At 44.9% G+C, this 18,772-nt stretch overlaps 13 non-coding genes across 13 annotated transcripts; all 13 read left to right on the top strand.

Annotated features, from left to right (window-relative positions):
* Positions 1-4,664: 4,664 nt before the first annotated feature.
* TRNAY-GUA (transfer RNA tyrosine (anticodon GUA)) lies at positions 4,665-4,737 on the top strand. The gene has a single exon. It is a non-coding gene; the product is annotated as a tRNA-Tyr (tRNA).
* Positions 4,738-5,250: 513 nt separating this feature from the next.
* On the top strand, positions 5,251-5,323 carry TRNAY-GUA (transfer RNA tyrosine (anticodon GUA)). Its single transcript has one exon. It is a non-coding gene; the product is annotated as a tRNA-Tyr (tRNA).
* Positions 5,324-5,837: 514 nt separating this feature from the next.
* Positions 5,838-5,910, top strand: TRNAY-GUA (transfer RNA tyrosine (anticodon GUA)). Its single transcript has one exon. It is a non-coding gene; the product is annotated as a tRNA-Tyr (tRNA).
* Positions 5,911-6,423: 513 nt separating this feature from the next.
* On the top strand, positions 6,424-6,496 carry TRNAY-GUA (transfer RNA tyrosine (anticodon GUA)). Its single transcript has one exon. It is a non-coding gene; the product is annotated as a tRNA-Tyr (tRNA).
* A 514-nt stretch (positions 6,497-7,010) lies between these two features.
* On the top strand, positions 7,011-7,083 carry TRNAY-GUA (transfer RNA tyrosine (anticodon GUA)). The gene has a single exon. It is a non-coding gene; the product is annotated as a tRNA-Tyr (tRNA).
* Positions 7,084-7,596: 513 nt separating this feature from the next.
* TRNAY-GUA (transfer RNA tyrosine (anticodon GUA)) lies at positions 7,597-7,669 on the top strand. Its single transcript has one exon. It is a non-coding gene; the product is annotated as a tRNA-Tyr (tRNA).
* Positions 7,670-8,183: 514 nt separating this feature from the next.
* On the top strand, positions 8,184-8,256 carry TRNAY-GUA (transfer RNA tyrosine (anticodon GUA)). Its single transcript has one exon. It is a non-coding gene; the product is annotated as a tRNA-Tyr (tRNA).
* Positions 8,257-8,624: 368 nt separating this feature from the next.
* TRNAY-GUA (transfer RNA tyrosine (anticodon GUA)) lies at positions 8,625-8,697 on the top strand. Its single transcript has one exon. It is a non-coding gene; the product is annotated as a tRNA-Tyr (tRNA).
* Positions 8,698-9,085: 388 nt separating this feature from the next.
* Positions 9,086-9,158, top strand: TRNAY-GUA (transfer RNA tyrosine (anticodon GUA)). The gene has a single exon. It is a non-coding gene; the product is annotated as a tRNA-Tyr (tRNA).
* Positions 9,159-10,132: 974 nt separating this feature from the next.
* TRNAY-GUA (transfer RNA tyrosine (anticodon GUA)) lies at positions 10,133-10,205 on the top strand. Its single transcript has one exon. It is a non-coding gene; the product is annotated as a tRNA-Tyr (tRNA).
* A 368-nt stretch (positions 10,206-10,573) lies between these two features.
* Positions 10,574-10,646, top strand: TRNAY-GUA (transfer RNA tyrosine (anticodon GUA)). Its single transcript has one exon. It is a non-coding gene; the product is annotated as a tRNA-Tyr (tRNA).
* Positions 10,647-10,887: 241 nt separating this feature from the next.
* On the top strand, positions 10,888-10,960 carry TRNAY-GUA (transfer RNA tyrosine (anticodon GUA)). Its single transcript has one exon. It is a non-coding gene; the product is annotated as a tRNA-Tyr (tRNA).
* Positions 10,961-15,938: 4,978 nt separating this feature from the next.
* TRNAD-GUC (transfer RNA aspartic acid (anticodon GUC)) lies at positions 15,939-16,008 on the top strand. Its single transcript has one exon. It is a non-coding gene; the product is annotated as a tRNA-Asp (tRNA).
* The last annotated feature ends 2,764 nt before the right edge of the window (positions 16,009-18,772 follow it).

Below are 18,772 nucleotides of genomic sequence, written 5' to 3' on the forward strand. Positions count from 1 at the left end.
CTGTTAACCGAAAGGTTGGTGGTTCGTGCCCACCCGGGAGCGGTGTTGTGAGGTCTCAGATGTGACGTAAAAGGTCAAAGTTTTTCCACAATACCTGACGTCCATTTAATTTTTGGGCTTCCGAGGCGCAATGGTTATCGCGTTCATCTGCTTACCGAAAGGTTGGTGGTTCCAGCCCGCCCGGGAACGTTGGTGTTAAGTTTTATAAGTAACTTAAAAAGTCAAAGTTTTTCCACAATACCTGAAGACCATTTAATTTTTGGGCTTCCGTTGCGCAATGGTTATCGCGTTCATCTGTTAACCGAAAGGTTGGTGGTTCGAGCCCACCCAGGAGAGGTGCTGTGAGGTTTCAGATGTTACGTAAAAAGTCAAAGTTTTTCCACAATACCTGACGACCATTTAATTTCAGAGCTTCCGTGGCTCAATGGTTAGCGCGTTCGGCTTTTAACCGGTAGTTTGGTGGTTCGAGCCCATCCAAGAGCGTTGTTGTGAGGTCTCAGATGTAACGTAATAAGTCAGTGTTTTTCCACAATACCTGACGAAGGTTTAATTTCTGAGCTTCCGTGGCTAAATGGTTAGCGCGTTCCGCTGTTAACCGAAAGGTTGGTGGTTCGTGCCCACCCGGGAGCGGTGTTGTGAGGTCTCAGATGTGACGTAAAAGGTCAAAGTTTTTCCACAATACCTGACGTCCATTTAATTTTTGGGCTTCCGAGGCGCAATGGTTATCGCGTTCATCTGCTTACCGAAAGGTTGGTGGTTCCAGCCCGCCCGGGAACGTTGGTGTTAAGTTTTATAAGTAACTTAAAAAGTCAAAGTTTTTCCACAATACCTGAAGACCATTTAATTTTTGGGCTTCCGTTGCGCAATGGTTATCGCGTTCATCTGTTAACCGAAAGGTTGGTGGTTCGAGCCCACCCAGGAGAGGTGTTGTGGGGTCTCAGATGTAGCGTAAAAGTCATAAGTTTTCCACAATACCTGACGACCATTTAATTTCAGAGCTTCCGTGGCTCAATGGTTAGCACGTTCGGCTTTTAACCGATAGTTTGGTGGTTCGACCCTATCCAAGAGCGTTGTTGTGAGGTCTCAGATGTAACGTAGTAAGTCAGTGTTTTTCCACAATACCTGACGAAGGTTTAATTTTTGGGCTTCCGTGGCGCAATGGTTGGCGCGTTCAGCTGTTAACCGAAAGGTTGGTGGTTCGAGCCCACCCATGAGAGGTGTTGTGGGGTCTCAGATGTCGCGTAAAAAGTCATAAGTTTTCCACAATACCTGACGTCCATTTAATTTTTGGGCTTCCGGGGCGCAATGGTTATCGCGTTCATCTGTTTACTGAAAGGTTGGTGGTTCCAGCCCACCCGGGAACGTTGGTGTTAAGTTTTATAAGTAACGTAAAAAGTCAAAGTTTTTCCACAATACCTGAAGACCATTTAATTTTTGGGCTTCCGTTGCGCAATGGTTGTCGCGTTCATCTGTTAACCGAAAGGTTGGTGGTTCGAACCCACCCCGGAGCGGTGCTGTGAGGTTTCAGATGTTACGTAAAAAGTCAAAGTTTTTCCACAATACCTGAAGACCATTTAATTTTTGGGCTTCCGTTGCGCAATGGTTATCGCGTTCATCTGTTAACCGAAAGGTTGGTGGTTCGAGCCCACCCAGGAGCGGTGCTGTGAGGTTTCAGATGTTACGTAAAAAGTCAAAGTTTTTCCACAATACCTGACGACCATTTAATTTCAGAGCTTCCGTGGCTCAATGGTTAGCGCGTTCGGCTTTTAATCGATAGTTTGGTGGTTCGAGCCCATCCGAGAGCGTTGTTGTGAGATCTCAGATGTAACGTAATAAGTCAGTGTTTTTCCACAGTACCTGACGAACGTTTAATTTTTGGGCTTCCGTGGCGCAATGGTTATCGCGTTCATCTGCTTACCGAAAGGTTGGTGGTTCCAGCCCGCCCGGGAACGTTGGTGTTAAGTTTTATAAGTAACTTAAAAAGTCAAAGTTTTTCCACAATACCTGAAGACCATTTAATTTTTGGGCTTCCGTTGCGCAATGGTTATCGCGTTCATCTGTTAACCGAAAGGTTGGTGGTTCGAGCCCACCCAGGAGAGGTGCTGTGAGGTTTCAGATGTTACGTAAAAAGTCAAAGTTTTTCCACAATACCTGACGACCATTTAATTTCAGAGCTTCCGTGGCTCAATGGTTAGCGCGTTCGGCTTTTAACCGGTAGTTTGGTGGTTCGAGCCCATCCAAGAGCGTTGTTGTGAGGTCTCAGATGTAACGTAATAAGTCAGTGTTTTTCCACAATACCTGACGAAGGTTTAATTTCTGAGCTTCCGTGGCTAAATGGTTAGCGCGTTCCGCTGTTAACCGAAAGGTTGGTGGTTCGTGCCCACCCGGGAGCGGTGTTGTGAGGTCTCAGATGTGACGTAAAAGGTCAAAGTTTTTCCACAATACCTGACGTCCATTTAATTTTTGGGCTTCCGAGGCGCAATGGTTATCGCGTTCATCTGCTTACCGAAAGGTTGGTGGTTCCAGCCCGCCCGGGAACGTTGGTGTTAAGTTTTATAAGTAACTTAAAAAGTCAAAGTTTTTCCACAATACCTGAAGACCATTTAATTTTTGGGCTTCCGTTGCGCAATGGTTATCGCGTTCATCTGTTAACCGAAAGGTTGGTGGTTCGAGCCCACCCAGGAGAGGTGTTGTGGGGTCTCAGATGTAGCGTAAAAGTCATAAGTTTTCCACAATACCTGACGACCATTTAATTTCAGAGCTTCCGTGGCTCAATGGTTAGCACGTTCGGCTTTTAACCGATAGTTTGGTGTTCGACCCTATCCAAGAGCGTTGTTGTGAGGTCTCAGATGTAACGTAGTAAGTCAGTGTTTTTCCACAATACCTGACGAAGGTTTAATTTTTGGGCTTCCGTGGCGCAATGGTTGGCGCGTTCAGCTGTTAACCGAAAGGTTGGTGGTTCGAGCCCACCCATGAGAGGTGTTGTGGGGTCTCAGATGTCGCGTAAAAAGTCATAAGTTTTCCACAATACCTGACGTCCATTTAATTTTTGGGCTTCCGGGGCGCAATGGTTATCGCGTTCATCTGTTTACTGAAAGGTTGGTGGTTCCAGCCCACCCGGGAGCGGTGTTGTGAGGTCTTAGATGTAACGTAAAAAGTCCGTGTTTTTAAACAATACCTGACGAACGGTTAATTTTTGGGCTTCCGTGGCGCAATGGTTGGCGCGTTCAGCTGTTAACCGAAAGGTTGGTGGTTCGTGACCATCCAAGAGCGGTGTTGTGAGGTCTCAGATGTGACGTAAAAAGTCAAAGTTTTTCCACAATACCTGACGACCTTTCAATTTCCGGGCTTCTGTGGCGCATTTTCAGCTCGTTCGTCTGTTATGGGAAAGATTGGAGGCTCAAGCCCACCCGGGAACGTTGGTGTTAAATTTTATAAGTAACGTAAAAAGTCATAGTTTTTCCACAATACCTGAAGACCATTTAATTTTTGAGCTTTCGTGGCGCTAAGGATAGCGCGTTCGGCTGTTAACCGAAATTGTTGGTTCGAGCTCATCCGGGAGCGGTATTGTGAGGTCTCAGATGTAACGTAAAAAGTCAGAGTGTTTCTACAATACCTGACGAACATTTAATTTTTGGGCTTCCGTTGCGCAATGGTTAGCGCGTTCGGCTGTTAACTGAAAGGTTGGTGGTTCGAGCCCATCAAGGAGCGGTGTTGTGAGGTCTCAGATGTGACGTAAAAAGCCAAAGTTTTTCCACAATACCTGACGACCATTCAATATCCGGGCTTCTGTGGCGCATTTTCAGCTCGTTCGTCTGTAATCGGAAAGGTTGGTGGCTCAAGCCCACCCGGGAATGTTGGTGTTAAATTTTATAAGTAACGTAAAAAGTCATAGTTTTTCCACAATACCTGAAGACCATTTAATTTTTGAGCTTCCGTGGCGCTAAGGATAGCGCGTTCGGCTGTAAACCGAAAGGTGTTGGTTCGAGCTCATCCGGGAGCGGTATTGTGAGGTCTCAGATGTAACGTAAAAAGTCAGAGTGTTTCTACAATACCTGACGAACATTTAATTTTTGGGCTTCCGTTGCGCAATGGTTAGCGCGTTCGGCTGTTAACTGAAAGCTTGGTGGTTCGAGCCCATCAAGGAGCGGTGTTGTGAGGTCTCAGATGTGACGTAAAAAGTCATAGTTTTTCCACAATACCTGAAGACCATTTAATTTTTGAGCTTCCGTGGCGCTAAGGATAGCGCGTTCGGCTGTTAACCGAAAGGTTGTTGGTTCGAGCTCATCCGGGAGCGGTATTGTGAGGTCTCAGATGTAACGTAAAAAGTCAGAGTGTTTCCACAATACCTGACGTCCATTTAATTTTTGGGCTTCCGTTGCGCAATGGTTATCGCGTTCATCTGTTAACCGAAAGGTTGGTGGTTCGAGCCCATCCAAGAGCGGTGTTGTGAGGTCTCAGATGTGACGTAAAAAGTCAAAGTTTTTCCACAATACCTGACGACCTTTCAATTTCCGGGCTTCTGTGGCGCATTTTCAGCTCGTTCGTCTGTTATCGGAAAGGTTGGAGGCTCAAGCCCACCCGGGAACGTTGGTGTTAAGTTTTATAAGTAACGTAAAAAGTCATAGTTTTTCCACAATACCTGAAGACCATTTAATTTTTGGGCTTCCGTGGCGCAATGGTTAGCGCGTTCGGCTGTAAACCGAAAGGTTGTTGGTTCGAGCCCATCCGGGAGCGGTATTGTGAGGTCTCAGATGTAACGTAAAAAGTCATTGTTTTTCCAACACACCTGACGAACATCTAATTTTTGGGCTTCCGTGGCGCAATGGTTAGCGCGTTCAGCTGTTAACCGAAAGGTTGGTTGTTCAAGCTCCCCCAAGAGAGGTGTTGTGGGGTCTCAGATGTAGGGTAAAACGTCATAATTTTTCCACAATACCTGACAACCATTGAATTTCTGAGCTTCCGTGGCACAATGGTTAGCGCGTTCGGCTGTTAACTGAAAGGTTGGTGGTTCGAGCCCATCAAGGAGCGGTGTTGTGAGGTCTCAGATGTAACGTAAAAAGCCAAAGTTTTTCCACAATACCTGACGACCATTCAATTTCCGGGCTTCTGTGGCGCATTTTCAGCTCGTTCGTCTGTTATCGGAAAGGTTGGTGGCTCAAGCCCACCCGGGAACGATGGTGTTAAGTTTTATAAGTAACGTAAAAAGGCATAGTTTTCCACAATACCTGAAGACCATTTAATTTTTGGGCTTCCGTGGCGCAATGGTTAGCGCGTTCGGCTGTAAACCGAAAGGTTGTTGGTTCGAGCCCATCCGGGAGCGGTATTGTGAGGTCTCAGATGTAACGTAAAAAGTCATTGTTTTTCCACAATACCTGACGAACATCTAATTTTTGGGCTTCCGTGGCGCAATGGTTAGCGCGTTCAGCTGTTAACCGAAAGGTTGGTGGTTCAAGCTCACCCAAGAGAGGTGTTGTGGGGTCTCAGATGTAGCGTAAAAAGTCATAAATTTTCCACAATACCTGACGTCCATTTAATTTTTGGGCTTCCGTTGCGCAATGGTTATCGCGTTCATCTGTTAACCGAAAGGTTGGTGGTTCGAGTCCATCCAAGAGCGGCGTTGTGAGGTCTCAGATGTGACGTAAAAAGTCAAAGTTTTTCCACAATACCTGACGACCTTTCAATTTCCGGGCTTCTGTGGCGCATTTTCAGCTCGTTCGTCTGTTATCGGAAAGGTTGGAGGCTCAAGCCCACCCGGGAACGTTGGTGTTAAGTTTTATAAGTAACGTAAAAAGTCATAGTTTTTCCACAATACCTGAAGACCATTTAATTTTTGGGCTTCCGTGGCGCAATGGTTAGCGCGTTCGGCTGTAAACCGAAAGGTTGTTGGTTCGAGCTAATCCGGGAGCGGTATTGTGAGGTCTCAGATGTAACGTAAAAAGTCATTGTTTTTCCAACACACCTGACGAACATCTAATTTTTGGGCTTCCGTGGCGCAATGGTTAGCGCGTTCAGCTGTTAACCGAAAGGTTGGTTGTTCAAGCTCCCCCAAGAGAGGTGTTGTGGGGTCTCAGATGTAGGGTAAAACGTCATAATTTTTCCACAATACCTGACAACCATTGAATTTCTGAGCTTCCGTGGCACAATGGTTAGCGCGTTCGGCTGTTAACTGAAAGGTTGGTGGTTCGAGCCCATCAAGGAGCGGTGTTGTGAGGTCTCAGATGTAACGTAGAAAGCCAAAGTTTTTCCACAATACCTGACGACCATTCAATTTCCGGGCTTCTGTGGCGCATTTTCAGCTCGTTCGTCTGTTATCGGAAAGGTTGGTGGCTCAAGCCCACCCGGGAACGATGGTGTTAAGTTTTATAAGTAACGTAAAAAGGCATAGTTTTCCACAATACCTGAAGACCATTTAATTTTTGGGCTTCCGTGGCGCAATGGTTAGCGCGTTCGGCTGTAAACCGAAAGGTTGTTGGTTCGAGCCCATCCGGGAGCGGTATTGTGAGGTCTCAGATGTAACGTAAAAAGTCATTGTTTTTCCACAATACCTGACGAACATCTAATTTTTGGGCTTCCGTGGCGCAATGGTTAGCGCGTTCAGCTGTTAACCGAAAGGTTGGTGGTTCAAGCTCACCCAAGAGAGGTGTTGTGGGGTCTCAGATGTAGCGTAAAAAGTCATAAATTTTCCACAATACCTGACGTCCATTTAATTTTTGGGCTTCCGTTGCGCAATGGTTATCGCGTTCATCTGTTAACCGAAAGGTTGGTGGTTCGAGCCCATCCAAGAGCGGCGTTGTGAGGTCTCAGATGTGACGTAAAAAGTCAAAGTTTTTCCACAATACCTGACGACCTTTCAATTTCCGGGCTTCTGTGGCGCATTTTCAGCTCGTTCGTCTGTTATCGGAAAGGTTGGAGGCTCAAGCCCACCCGGGAACGTTGGTGTTAAGTTTTATAAGTAACGTAAAAAGTCATAGTTTTTCCACAATACCTGAAGACCATTTAATTTTTGGGCTTCCGTGGCGCAATGGTTAGCGCGTTCGGCTGTAAACCGAAAGGTTGTTGGTTCGAGCCCATCCGGGAGCGGTATTGTGAGGTCTCAGATGTAACGTAAAAAGTCATTGTTTTTCCAACACACCTGACGAACATCTAATTTTTGGGCTTCCGTGGCGCAATGGTTAGCGCGTTCAGCTGTTAACCGAAAGGTTGGTTGTTCAAGCTCCCCCAAGAGAGGTGTTGTGGGGTCTCAGATGTAGGGTAAAACGTCATAATTTTTCCACAATACCTGACAACCATTGAATTTCTGAGCTTCCGTGGCACAATGGTTAGCGCGTTCGGCTGTTAACTGAAAGGTTGGTGGTTCGAGCCCATCAAGGAGCGGTGTTGTGAGGTCTCAGATGTAACGTAGAAAGCCAAAGTTTTTCCACAATACCTGACGACCATTCAATTTCCGGGCTTCTGTGGCGCATTTTCAGCTCGTTCGTCTGTTATCGGAAAGGTTGGTGGCTCAAGCCCACCCGGGAACGATGGTGTTAAGTTTTATAAGTAACGTAAAAAGGCATAGTTTTCCACAATACCTGAAGACCATTTAATTTTTGGGCTTCCGTGGCGCAATGGTTAGCGCGTTCGGCTGTAAACCGAAAGGTTGTTGGTTCGAGCCCATCCGGGAGCGGTATTGTGAGGTCTCAGATGTAACGTAAAAAGTCATTGTTTTTCCACAATACCTGACGAACATCTAATTTTTGGGCTTCCGTGGCGCAATGGTTAGCGCGTTCAGCTGTTAACCGAAAGGTTGGTGGTTCAAGCTCACCCAAGAGAGGTGTTGTGGGGTCTCAGATGTAGCGTAAAAAGTCATAAATTTTCCACAATACCTGACGTCCATTTAATTTTTGGGCTTCCGTTGCGCAATGGTTATCGCGTTCATCTGTTAACCGAAAGGTTGGTGGTTCGAGCCCATCCAAGAGCGGTGTTGTGAGGTCTCAGATGTGACGTAAAAAGTCAAAGTTTTTCCACAATACCTGACGACCTTTCAATTTCCGGGCTTCTGTGGCGCATTTTCAGCTCGTTCGTCTGTTATCGGAAAGGTTGGAGGCTCAAGCCCACCCGGGAACGTTGGTGTTAAGTTTTATAAGTAACGTAAAAAGTCATAGTTTTTCCACAATACCTGAAGACCATTTAATTTTTGGGCTTCCGTGGCGCAATGGTTAGCGCGTTCGGCTGTAAACCGAAAGGTTGTTGGTTCGAGCCCATCCGGGAGCGGTATTGTGAGGTCTCAGATGTAACGTAAAAAGTCATTATTTTTCCACAACACCTGACGAACATCTAATTTTTGGGCTTCCGTGGCGCAATGGTTAGCGCGTTCAGCTGTTAACCGAAAGGTTGGTTGTTCAAGCTCACCCAAGGGAGGTGTTGTGGGGTCTCAGATGTAGGGTAAAAAGTCATAAGTTTTCCACAATACCTGACAACCATTGAATTTCTGAGCTTCCGTGGCTCAATGGTTAGCGCGTTCGGCTGTTAACCGAAAGGTTGGTGGTTCGAGCCTACCCGGGAGCGGTGTTGTGAGGTCTCAGATGTAACGTAAAAAGTCCGTGTTTTTCCACAATCCCTGACAACCATTTAATTTTTGGGCTTCCGTGGCGCAATGGTTAGCGCGTTCGGCTGTAAACCGAAAGGTTGTTGGTTCGAGCCCATCCGGGAGCGGTATTGTGAGGTCTCAGATGTGACGTAAAAGTTTGATAAGTAAGGTAAAAAGTCATAGTTTTTCCACAATACCTGAAGACCACTTAATTTTTGGGCTTCCGTGGCTCAATGGTTAGCGCGTTCGGCTGTTAACCGAAAGGTTGGTGGTTTCAGCCCACCCGGGAGAGGTGTTTTGGGGTCTCAGATGTAGCGTAAAAAGTCATAAGTTTTCCACAATTCCTGACGAACGTTTAATTTTTGGGCTTCCGTGGCGCAAGGGTTGGCGCGTTCAGCTGTTAACCGAAAGGTTGGTGGTTCTAGCCCACCCGGGAACGTTGGTGTTAAGTTTTATAAGTAACGTAAAAAGTCAAAGTTTTTCCACAATACCTGAAGACCATTTAATTTTTGGGCTTCCGTGGCGCAATGGTTAGCGCGTTCGGCTGTAAACCGAAAGTTTGTTGGTTCGAGCCCATCCGGGAGCGGTATTGTGAGGTCTCAGATGTAACGTAAAAAGTCATTGTTTTTCCACAACACCTGACGAACATCTAATTTTAGGGCTTCCGTGGCGCAATGGTTAGCGCGTTCAGCTGTTAACCGAAAGGTTGGTTGTTCAAGCTCACCCAAGAGAGGTGTTGTGGGGTCTCAGATGTAGGGTAAAAAGTCATAAGTTTTCCACAATACCTGACAACCATTGAATTTCTGAGCTTCCGTGGCTCAATGGTTAGCGCGTTCGGCTGTTAACCGAAAGGTTGGTGGTTCGAGCCCACCCGGGAGCGATGTTGTGAGGTCTCAGATGTAACGTAAAAGTTTGACAAGTAAGGTAAAAAGTCATAGTTTTTCCACAATACCTGAAGACCATTTAATTTTTGGGCTTCCGTGGCTCAATGGTTAGCGCGTTCGGCTGTTAACCGAAAGGTTGGTGGTTTCAGCCCACCCGGGAGAGGTGTTGTGGGGTCTCAGATGTAGCGTAAAAAGTCATAAGTTTTCAACAATACCTGACAACCATTTATTTTCTGAGCTTCCGTGGCTCAATGGTTAGCGCGTTCGGCTGTTAACCAATAGGTTGGTGGTTCGATCCCACCCGGGAGCGGTGTTATGGGATCTCAAATGTAACGTAAAAAGTCAGAGTTTTCCACAATACCTGACGACCATTTAATTTTTGGGCTTCCGTGGCGCAATGGTTAGCGCGCTCAGCTGTTAACCGAAAGGTTGGTGGTTCGAGCCCATCCAAGAGCGGTGTTGTGAGGTCTCAGATGTGACGTAAAAAGTCAAAGTTTTTCCACAATACCTGACGACCTTTCAATTTCCGGGCTTCTGTGGCGCATTTTCAGCTCGTTCGTCTGTTATCGGAAAGGTTGGAGGCTCAAGCCCACCCGGGAACGTTGGTGTTAAGTTCTATAAGTAACGTAAAAAGTCATAGTTTTTCCACAATACCTGAAGACCATTTAATTTTTGGGCTTCCGTGGCGCAATGGTTAGCGCGTTCGGCTGTAAACCGAAAGGTTGTTGGTTCGAGCCCATCCGGGAGCGGTATTGTGAGGTCTCAGATGTAACGTAAAAAGTCATTATTTTTCCACAACACCTGACGAACATCTAATTTTTGGGCTTCCGTGGCGCAATGGTTAGCGCGTTCAGCTGTTAACCGAAAGGTTGGTTGTTCAAGCTCACCCAAGGGAGGTGTTGTGGGGTCTCAGATGTAGGGTAAAAAGTCATAAGTTTTCCACAATACCTGACAACCATTGAATTTCTGAGCTTCCGTGGCTCAATGGTTAGCGCGTTCGGCTGTTAACCGAAAGGTTGGTGGTTCGAGCCTACCCGGGAGCGGTGTTGTGAGGTCTCAGATGTAACGTAAAAAGTCCGTGTTTTTCCACAATCCCTGACAACCATTTAATTTTTGGGCTTCCGTGGCGCAATGGTTAGCGCGTTCGGCTGTAAACCGAAAGGTTGTTGGTTCGAGCCCATCCGGGAGCGGTATTGTGAGGTCTCAGATGTGACGTAAAAGTTTGATAAGTAAGGTAAAAAGTCATAGTTTTTCCACAATTCCTGACGAACGTTTAATTTTTGGGCTTCCGTGGCGCAAGGGTTGGCGCGTTCAGCTGTTAACCGAAAGGTTGGTGGTTCTAGCCCACCCGGGAACGTTGGTGTTAAGTTTTATAAGTAACGTAAAAAGTCAAAGTTTTTCCACAATACCTGAAGACCATTTAATTTTTGGGCTTCCGTGGCGCAATGGTTAGCGCGTTCGGCTGTAAACCGAAAGGTTGTTGGTTCGAGCCCATCCGGGAGCGGTATTGTGAGGTCTCAGATGTAACGTAAAAAGTCATTGTTTTTCCACAACACCTGACGAACATCTAATTTTAGGGCTTCCGTGGCGCAATGGTTAGCGCGTTCAGCTGTTAACCGAAAGGTTGGTTGTTCAAGCTCACCCAAGAGAGGTGTTGTGGGGTCTCAGATGTAGGGTAAAAAGTCATAAGTTTTCCACAATACCTGACAACCATTGAATTTCTGAGCTTCCGTGGCTCAATGGTTAGCGCGTTCGGCTGTTAACCGAAAGGTTGGTGGTTTCAGCCCACCCGGGAGAGGTGTTGTGGGGTCTCAGATGTAGCGTAAAAAGTCATAAGTTTTCAACAATACCTGACAACCATTTATTTTCTGAGCTTCCGTGGCTCAATGGTTAGCGCGTTCGGCTGTTAACCAATAGGTTGGTGGTTCGATCCCACCCGGGAGCGGTGTTATGGGATCTCAAATGTAACGTAAAAAGTCAGAGTTTTCCACAATACCTGACGACCATTTAATTTTTGGGCTTCCGTGGCGCAATGGTTAGCGCGCTCAGCTGTTAACCGAAAGGTTGGTGGTTCGAGCCCACCCGGGAGCGGTGTTGTGTAGTCTCAAATGTTACGTAAAAAGAAAAGTTTTTCCACAATACCTGACGACCATTTATTTTTTGGGCTTCCTTGGCGCAATGGTTAGCGCGTTCGGCTGTTAACCGAAAGGTTGGTGGTTCGAGCATACCCGGGAGAGGTGCTGTGGGGTCTCAGATGTAGCGTAAAAAGTCAAAACTTTTCCACAATACGTGACAAACATTTAATTTCTGAGCTTCCGTGGGTCAATGGTTAGCGCGTTCGGCTGTTAACCAATAGGTTGGTGGTTCGAGCCCACCCGGGAGCGGTGTTATGGGATTTCAAATGTAACGTAAAAAGTCTGAGTTTTTCCACAATACCTGCCGAGCATTTAATTTTTGGGCTTCGGTGGCGCAATGGTTAGCGCGTTCAGCTGTTAACTGAAAGGTTGGTGGTTCGAGCCCACCCGGGAGAGGTGTTGTGGGGTCTACGATGTGGCGTGAAAAGTCATAAATTTTCCACAATACCTGACAACCATTAAATTTCTGAGCTTCCGTGGCTCAATGGTTAGCGCGTTCGGCTGTTAACCAATAGGTTGGTTGTTCGAGCCCACCCGGGAGCGGTGTTATGGGATCTCAAATGTAACGTAGAAAGTCAGAGTTTTTCCACAATACCTGACAACCATTTAATTTCTGAGCTTCCGTGGCTCAATGGTTAGCGCGTTCGGCTGTTAACCGAAAGGTTGGTGGTTCGAACCCATCCGGGAGCGGTGTTGTGTAGTCTCAAATGTAACGTAAAAAGAAAAGTTTTTCCACAATACCTGATGACCATTTATTTTTTGGACTTCCTTGGCGCAATGGTTAGCGCGTTCGGCTGTTAACCGAAAGGTTGGTGGTTCGAGCCCACCCGGGAGAGAAGTTGTGGGGTCTCAGAGGTAGCGTAAAAAGTCAAAACTTTTCCACAATACGTGACAAACATTTAATTTCTGAGCTTCCGTGGCTCAATGGTTAGCGCGTTCGGCTGTTAACCAATAGGTTGGTGGTTCGAGCCCACCCGGGAGCGATGTTATGGGATCTCAAATGTAACGTAAAAAGTCAGAGTTTTTCCACAATACCTGACGAACGTTTAATTTTTGGTCTTCCGTGGCGCAATGGTTAGCGCGTTCAGCTGTTAACCGAAAGGTTGGTGGTTCGAGCCCACCCGGGAGAGGTGTTGTGGGGTCTCAGATGTAGCGTGAAAAGTCATAACTTTTCCACAATACCTGACAACCATTTAATTTCTGAGTTCCGTGGCTCAATGGTTAGCGCGTTCGGCTGTTAACCAATAGGTTGGTTGTTCGAGCCCACCCGGGAGCGGTGTTATGGGATCTCAAATGTAACGTAGAAAGTCAGAGTTTTTCCACAATACCTGACGAACATTTAATTTTTGGGCTTCCGTGGCGCAATGGTTAGCGCGTTCAGCTGTTAACCGAAAGGTTGGTGGTTCGAGCCCACCCGGGAGAGGTGTTGTGGGGTCTCAGGTGTAGCGTAAAAAGTCAAAACTTTTCCACAATACGTGACAAACATTTAATTTCTGAGCTTCCGTGGCTCAATGGTTAGCGCGTTCGGCTGTTAACCAATAGGTTGGTGGTTCGAGCCCACCCGGGAGCGGTGTTAAGGGATTTCAAATGTAACGTAAAAAGCCAAAGTTTTTCCACAATACCTGACGACCATTTAATTTTTGGCTTCCGTGGCGCAATGGTTATCGCGTTCGGCTGTTAACCAATAGGTTGGTTGTTCGAGCCCACCCGGGAGCGGTGTTGCGAGATCTCAAATGTAACGTAAAAAGCCAAAGTTTTTCCACAATACCTGACGACCATTTAATTTTTGGGCTTCCGTGGCGCAATGGTAAGCGCGTTCGGCTGTTAACCAATAGGTTGGTGGTTCAAGCCCACCCGGGAGCGGTGTTTTGAGGTGTCAGATGTAACCCAAAATATAAAAGTTTTTCGACAATACCTGACGACCATTTAATTTTTGGGCCTGCGTGGTGCAATGGTTAGCGCGTTCTGCTGTTATCCGAAAGGTTGGTGGCTCAAGCCCACCCGGGAACGTTGGTGTTAAGTTTTATAAGTAACGTGAAAAGTCATAATTTCTCCACTATACCTGAAGACCATTTAATTTTTGAGCTTCCGTTGCGCTGTGGATAGGTCTTTATCAAAGTATAGGCCTAGATATTTGTATTTATCTACTATTTTAATTTTTTCCTTATTAAATTCGATACCATTTAGTACCCTACTGACATCTGTACCCCTATTATGGAATATTATGCATTCCGTCTTTTTTGTATTAAGGAGAAGCCCATTATCTGTGATCCACTTAAATATCTTATCTAGGTAGTGGTTTGATTGATCTATTGCATTTATTGGGTTTGCCGATTTATATAAAAGGAGCGCGTCATCTGCGTACATGAACATGTAACCAGACGGTGCCTGTTTTATGAGAGTGGTGATATTATAGAGCCCTGCGGAACTCCAGACATTAATTGACTTGGCGCAGATAAATCCCTTCCCACTCTAGTGTAGCATTGTCAATTTTCTAGGTAGCTTTTTAGCCACGCACTTGCAGTTCCTCTGATCCCTTGTTTGTATAGTTTGTCGTAGCCCTAAGTTTTTAGTATGATTGGATGGGGGACAAGTTGGACTATAACATACTCAAAGGACATCCCCGTATCTCTAGTAAAACTAGAGTTACGAGCCTCCAAATTTATTGTTAAAAATGAAAAGTAACCTAATAACAATAAGTGAGACACTAACAAAAGTTGACGAAGACATTGACGTAGCCTCAAGTTTAAAGAACCCTTGTATGGGGAGCGAAAAGGGCTTTAACATATTCAAAGGATATCCCCGTATCTCTAATAGAACAAGAGTTATGGGCCTTCAAAGGGCAGTGTTAAAAATCATAGCTAAAATAATAACAATAAGTGAGACGATAAACTAAGTTGACCGTTTTCCTTAATTACTTGGCTCCAGTTTCTCGTCGCCCTAAGTTTTTAGTATCATTGGATGGGGAACAAATTGGACTATAACATACTCAAAGGACATCCCCGTATCTCTAGTAAAACCTGAGTTATGGCATGTTTTTGAACATTTCGCTAAATTACTCGGCCCATGCTTGTCGTAGCCCTAAGTTTATAGTATGGTTGGAGGGGCGGACAAATTGGACTATAACACACTCAAAGGGTATCCCTGTATCTCTTGTAGAACCAGAGGGTAAACGAGTGCGACAGGGTGGGTTAGCTAAACGAGTGCGACAGGGTGGGTTAGCTAAACGAGTGCGACAGGGTGGGTTAGCTAAACGATTGCGGCAGGGTGGGTTAGCTAAACGAGTGCGACAGGGTGGGTTAGCTAAACGAGTGCGAAAGGGTGGGTTAGCTAAACGAGTGCGACAGGGTGGGTTAGCTAAACGAGTGCGACAGGGTGGATTAGCTAAACGAGTGCGACAGGTTGGGTTAGCTAAACGAGTGCGACAGGGTGTGTTAGCTAAACGAGTGCGACAGGGTGGGTTAGCTAAACGAGTGCGACAGGGTGGGTTAGCTAAACGAGTGCGAGAGGGTGGGTTAGCTAAACGAGTGCGACAGGGTGGGTTAGCTAAACGAGTGCGACAGGGTGGGTTAGCTAAACGAGTGCGACAGGGTGGATTGGCTAAACGAGTGCTTCCGTGGCGCAATGGTTATCGCGTTCATCTGTTAGCCGAAAGGTTGGTGGTTCAAGCCCACTAGGGAGCGGTGTTGTGAGGTGTCAGGTGTAACCCAAAATATAAAAGTTTTTCCACAATACCTGACGACCATTTAATTTTTGGGCCTGCGTGGTGCAATGGTTAGCGCGTTCGGATGTTATCCGAAAGGTTGGTGGCTCAAGCCCACCCGGGAACGTTGGTGTTAAGTTTTATAAGTAACGTAAAAAGTCATAGTTTCTCCACTATACCTGAAGACCATTTAATTTTTGAGCTTCCGTTGCGCTATGGTTAGCGCGTTCAGCTGTTAACCGAAAGGTTGGTGGTTCCATTCCACCCGGGAGAGGTGTTGTGGGGTCTCAAATGTAACGTAAAAAGTCAGAGTTTTTCCACAATACCTGACGACCATTTAATTTTTGGGCTTCCGTGGCGCAAAGGTTAGCGCGTTCGGCTGTTAACCGAAAGGTTGGTTGTTCGAGCACACCCGGGAGCGGTGTTACGGGATCTCAAATGTAACGTAAAAAGTCAGAGTTTTTCCACAATACCTGACGACCATTTAATTTTTGGGCTTCTGTGGCGCAAAGGTTAGCGCGTTCGGCTGTTAACCGAAAGGTTGGTGGTTCGAGCCCACCCGGGAGCGGTGTTGTGTAGTCTCAAAGGTTACGTAAAAAGAAAAGTTTTTCCACAATACCTGCCGAGCATTTAATTTTTGGGCTTCGGTGGCGCAATGGTTAGCGCGTTCAGCTGTCAACCGAAAGGTTGGTGGTTCGAGCCCACCCGGGTGAGGTGTTGTGGGGTCTCAGATGTAGCGTGAAAAGTCATAACTTTTCCACAATACCTGACAACCATTAAATTTCTGAGCTTCCGTGGCTCAATGGTTAGCGCGTTCGGCTGTTAACCAATAGGTTGGTTGTTCGAGCCCACCCGGGAGCGGTGTTATGGGATCTCAAATGTAACGTAGAAAGTCAGAGTTTTTCCACAATACCTGACGAACATTTATTTTTTGGGCTTCCTTGGCGCAATGGTTAGCGCGTTCGGCTGTTAACCGAAAGGTTGGTGGTTCGAGCCCACCCGGGAGAGGTGTTGTGGGGTCTCAGATGTAGCGTGAAAAGTCAGTGTTTTTCCACAATACCTGACGAACATTTATTTTCTGAGCTTCCGTGGCTCAATGGTTAGCGCGTTCGGCTGTTAACCAATAGGTTGGTGGTTCGAGCCCACCCGGGAGCGGTGTTATGGGATCTCAAATGTAACGTAAAAAGTCAGAGTTTTTCCGCAATACCTGACGACCATTTAATTTTTGGGCTTCCTTCGCAATGGTTAGCGCGTTCGGCTGTTAACCGAAAGGTTGGTGGTTCGAGCCCACCCGGGAGCGGTGTTGTGTAGTCTCAAATGTTACGTTAAAAGAAAAGTTTTTCCCCAATACCTGACGACCATTTATTTTTTGGGCTTCCTTGGCGCAATGGTTAGCGCGTTCGGCTGTTAACCGAAAGGTTGGGGGTTCGAGCCCACCCGGGAGAGGTGTTGTGGGGTCTCAGATGAAGCGTGAAAAGTCATAACTTCAAAGTTTCAAAGTTTATTTGGCATAGTTTAGTACAAAAGCTCATGAGGAGGGACCAAGTCTTCAAGCGACTTATTGCCCTCCTTAAATTTCTTAAGATTAACGTCAATTGGACAACAAAATTAGATAAAGAGCATTAAAAGAGAATAACCATAAAAAAATATAAATTAAAATTTAAATAAAGTTTTGCAAATACATGAATATAGTTTAATATCTTTTGTAAAGCATGACTTTTTTACTTCGTTTAATATAAAATATAAAAGAGTTATTGTTTTTCTTTAAATAAAACAATCAAAATCAGGAATAAATAAATATATAAATAAAAAAATAAATAAACAAATAGATCAAAGATGATTACACACTGCCATTAAATATATGAACTTTAAGTTTTTTTTTAACTAAAGCAAAGGATTTGGTATCACATATAAGTAAATAAATTTGGTTGTATAGTTTTACTCCTACATAAAAGATTGAGTTTAGCTTTTTTGAAGTTTTGCATTGGGGGCATTCTAAAATATTGTTTGTTCTTGTTAATATGTTAGAGGATGTTGTATTAAATAGTTTATGTACACCATTAATATTTTTATGAATAAATATTAGATTATTATACTTTATAATTTGAAATATGTCTAACGTTTTACTTTTTGCATATAATATTTTGTATGTGATAACCAGTTCACGTTATAAATACTTCTGAGAACTCTTTTTTGCAGGATATTGATTCTGTTTAAGTTGTGTTGAGAGGTATTACCCCACGCGACCAAGCCGTATATCAATAAGGAATAGAACATACTATAGTATAGTTCGAATAGAATACATCTTGGGAATAACATACTACCTTGTTTGATAAGATAGGATGTGTTAGATAATTTTTTGCAAAGATAATTTATATGCTCACAATACCTGACAACCATTTAATTTCTGAGCTTCCGTGGCTCAATGGTTAGCGCGTTCGGCTGTTAACCAATAGGTTGGTGGTTCAAGCCCACCCGGGAGCGGTGTTGTGAGGTGTCAGATGTAATCCCAAAATATAAAAGTTTTTCGACAATACCTGACGACCATTTAATTTTTGGGCCTGCGTGGTGCTGTGGTTAGCGCGTTCTGCTGTTATCCGAAAGGTTGGTGGCTCAAGCCCACCCGGGAACGTTGGTGTTAAGTTTTATAAGTAACGTGAAAAGTCATAATTTCTCCACTATACCTGAAGACCATTTAATTTTTGAGCTTCCGTTGCGCTGTGGATAGGTCTTTATCAAAGTATAGGCCTAGATATTTGTATTTATCTACTATTTTAATTTTTTCCTTATTAAGTTCGATACCATTTAGTACCCTACTGACATCTGTACCCCTATTAATCAAAAATGTCTTGATTAGAATCAAGTCCTAAAAAGTATCGATAAGACTGAGGTTATCATTTGTCTGAAGAATCAGATATTAATTTTTCTTTTTAATTGAAACTTAAAGGCATGCTTAAGAAAAAACAACGTTCCATTACCGTTTTCCGTTGAAATAACTTATTTTACAGGTAATCAATTTCAAAAATTTACTTATCTCGGGTTTTCGGGCACAATTCCATTCCCCCAAAACATTTTATCATTACATTAATTACTTTTGAGAGAGTACGTGTATGACATTGAGTTTTAAAAGGTTCCCTCATTTGTGCCCGGTATGCTTCGCAGTGGATACGTTTTAAAACAATGGCGGAAAATTAAGTAGGGACAGTTAGATTTTTACTCGTGGTTATGCAAAATGATGTAATGTCTAGTGTACTTCAGTCAACAGTCATACTGTTCATTCTCATAGCTCAGGACATGATTAATGCTGATCACTATTTCTCTCTCTAGTTTCAAACAATGGTTAGAGACCATTCAGTGCCGCAGGTCGCACATGAATATATTTCAACTACAGTTTACATCAATTCTCCGTGGTCGTACTATTAGAGGGTTAAGCACTAATTTGTTCAGAACATGTCTCGAAAGTGTGCTTATTTTAAGT

Source organism: Phalangium opilio, unplaced genomic scaffold (genome assembly GCF_054372755.1).
Source record: "Phalangium opilio isolate 3A_F unplaced genomic scaffold, DU_Popi_V2 ptg000017l_1, whole genome shotgun sequence".
Lineage (NCBI taxonomy): Eukaryota > Metazoa > Arthropoda > Arachnida > Opiliones > Phalangiidae > Phalangium > Phalangium opilio.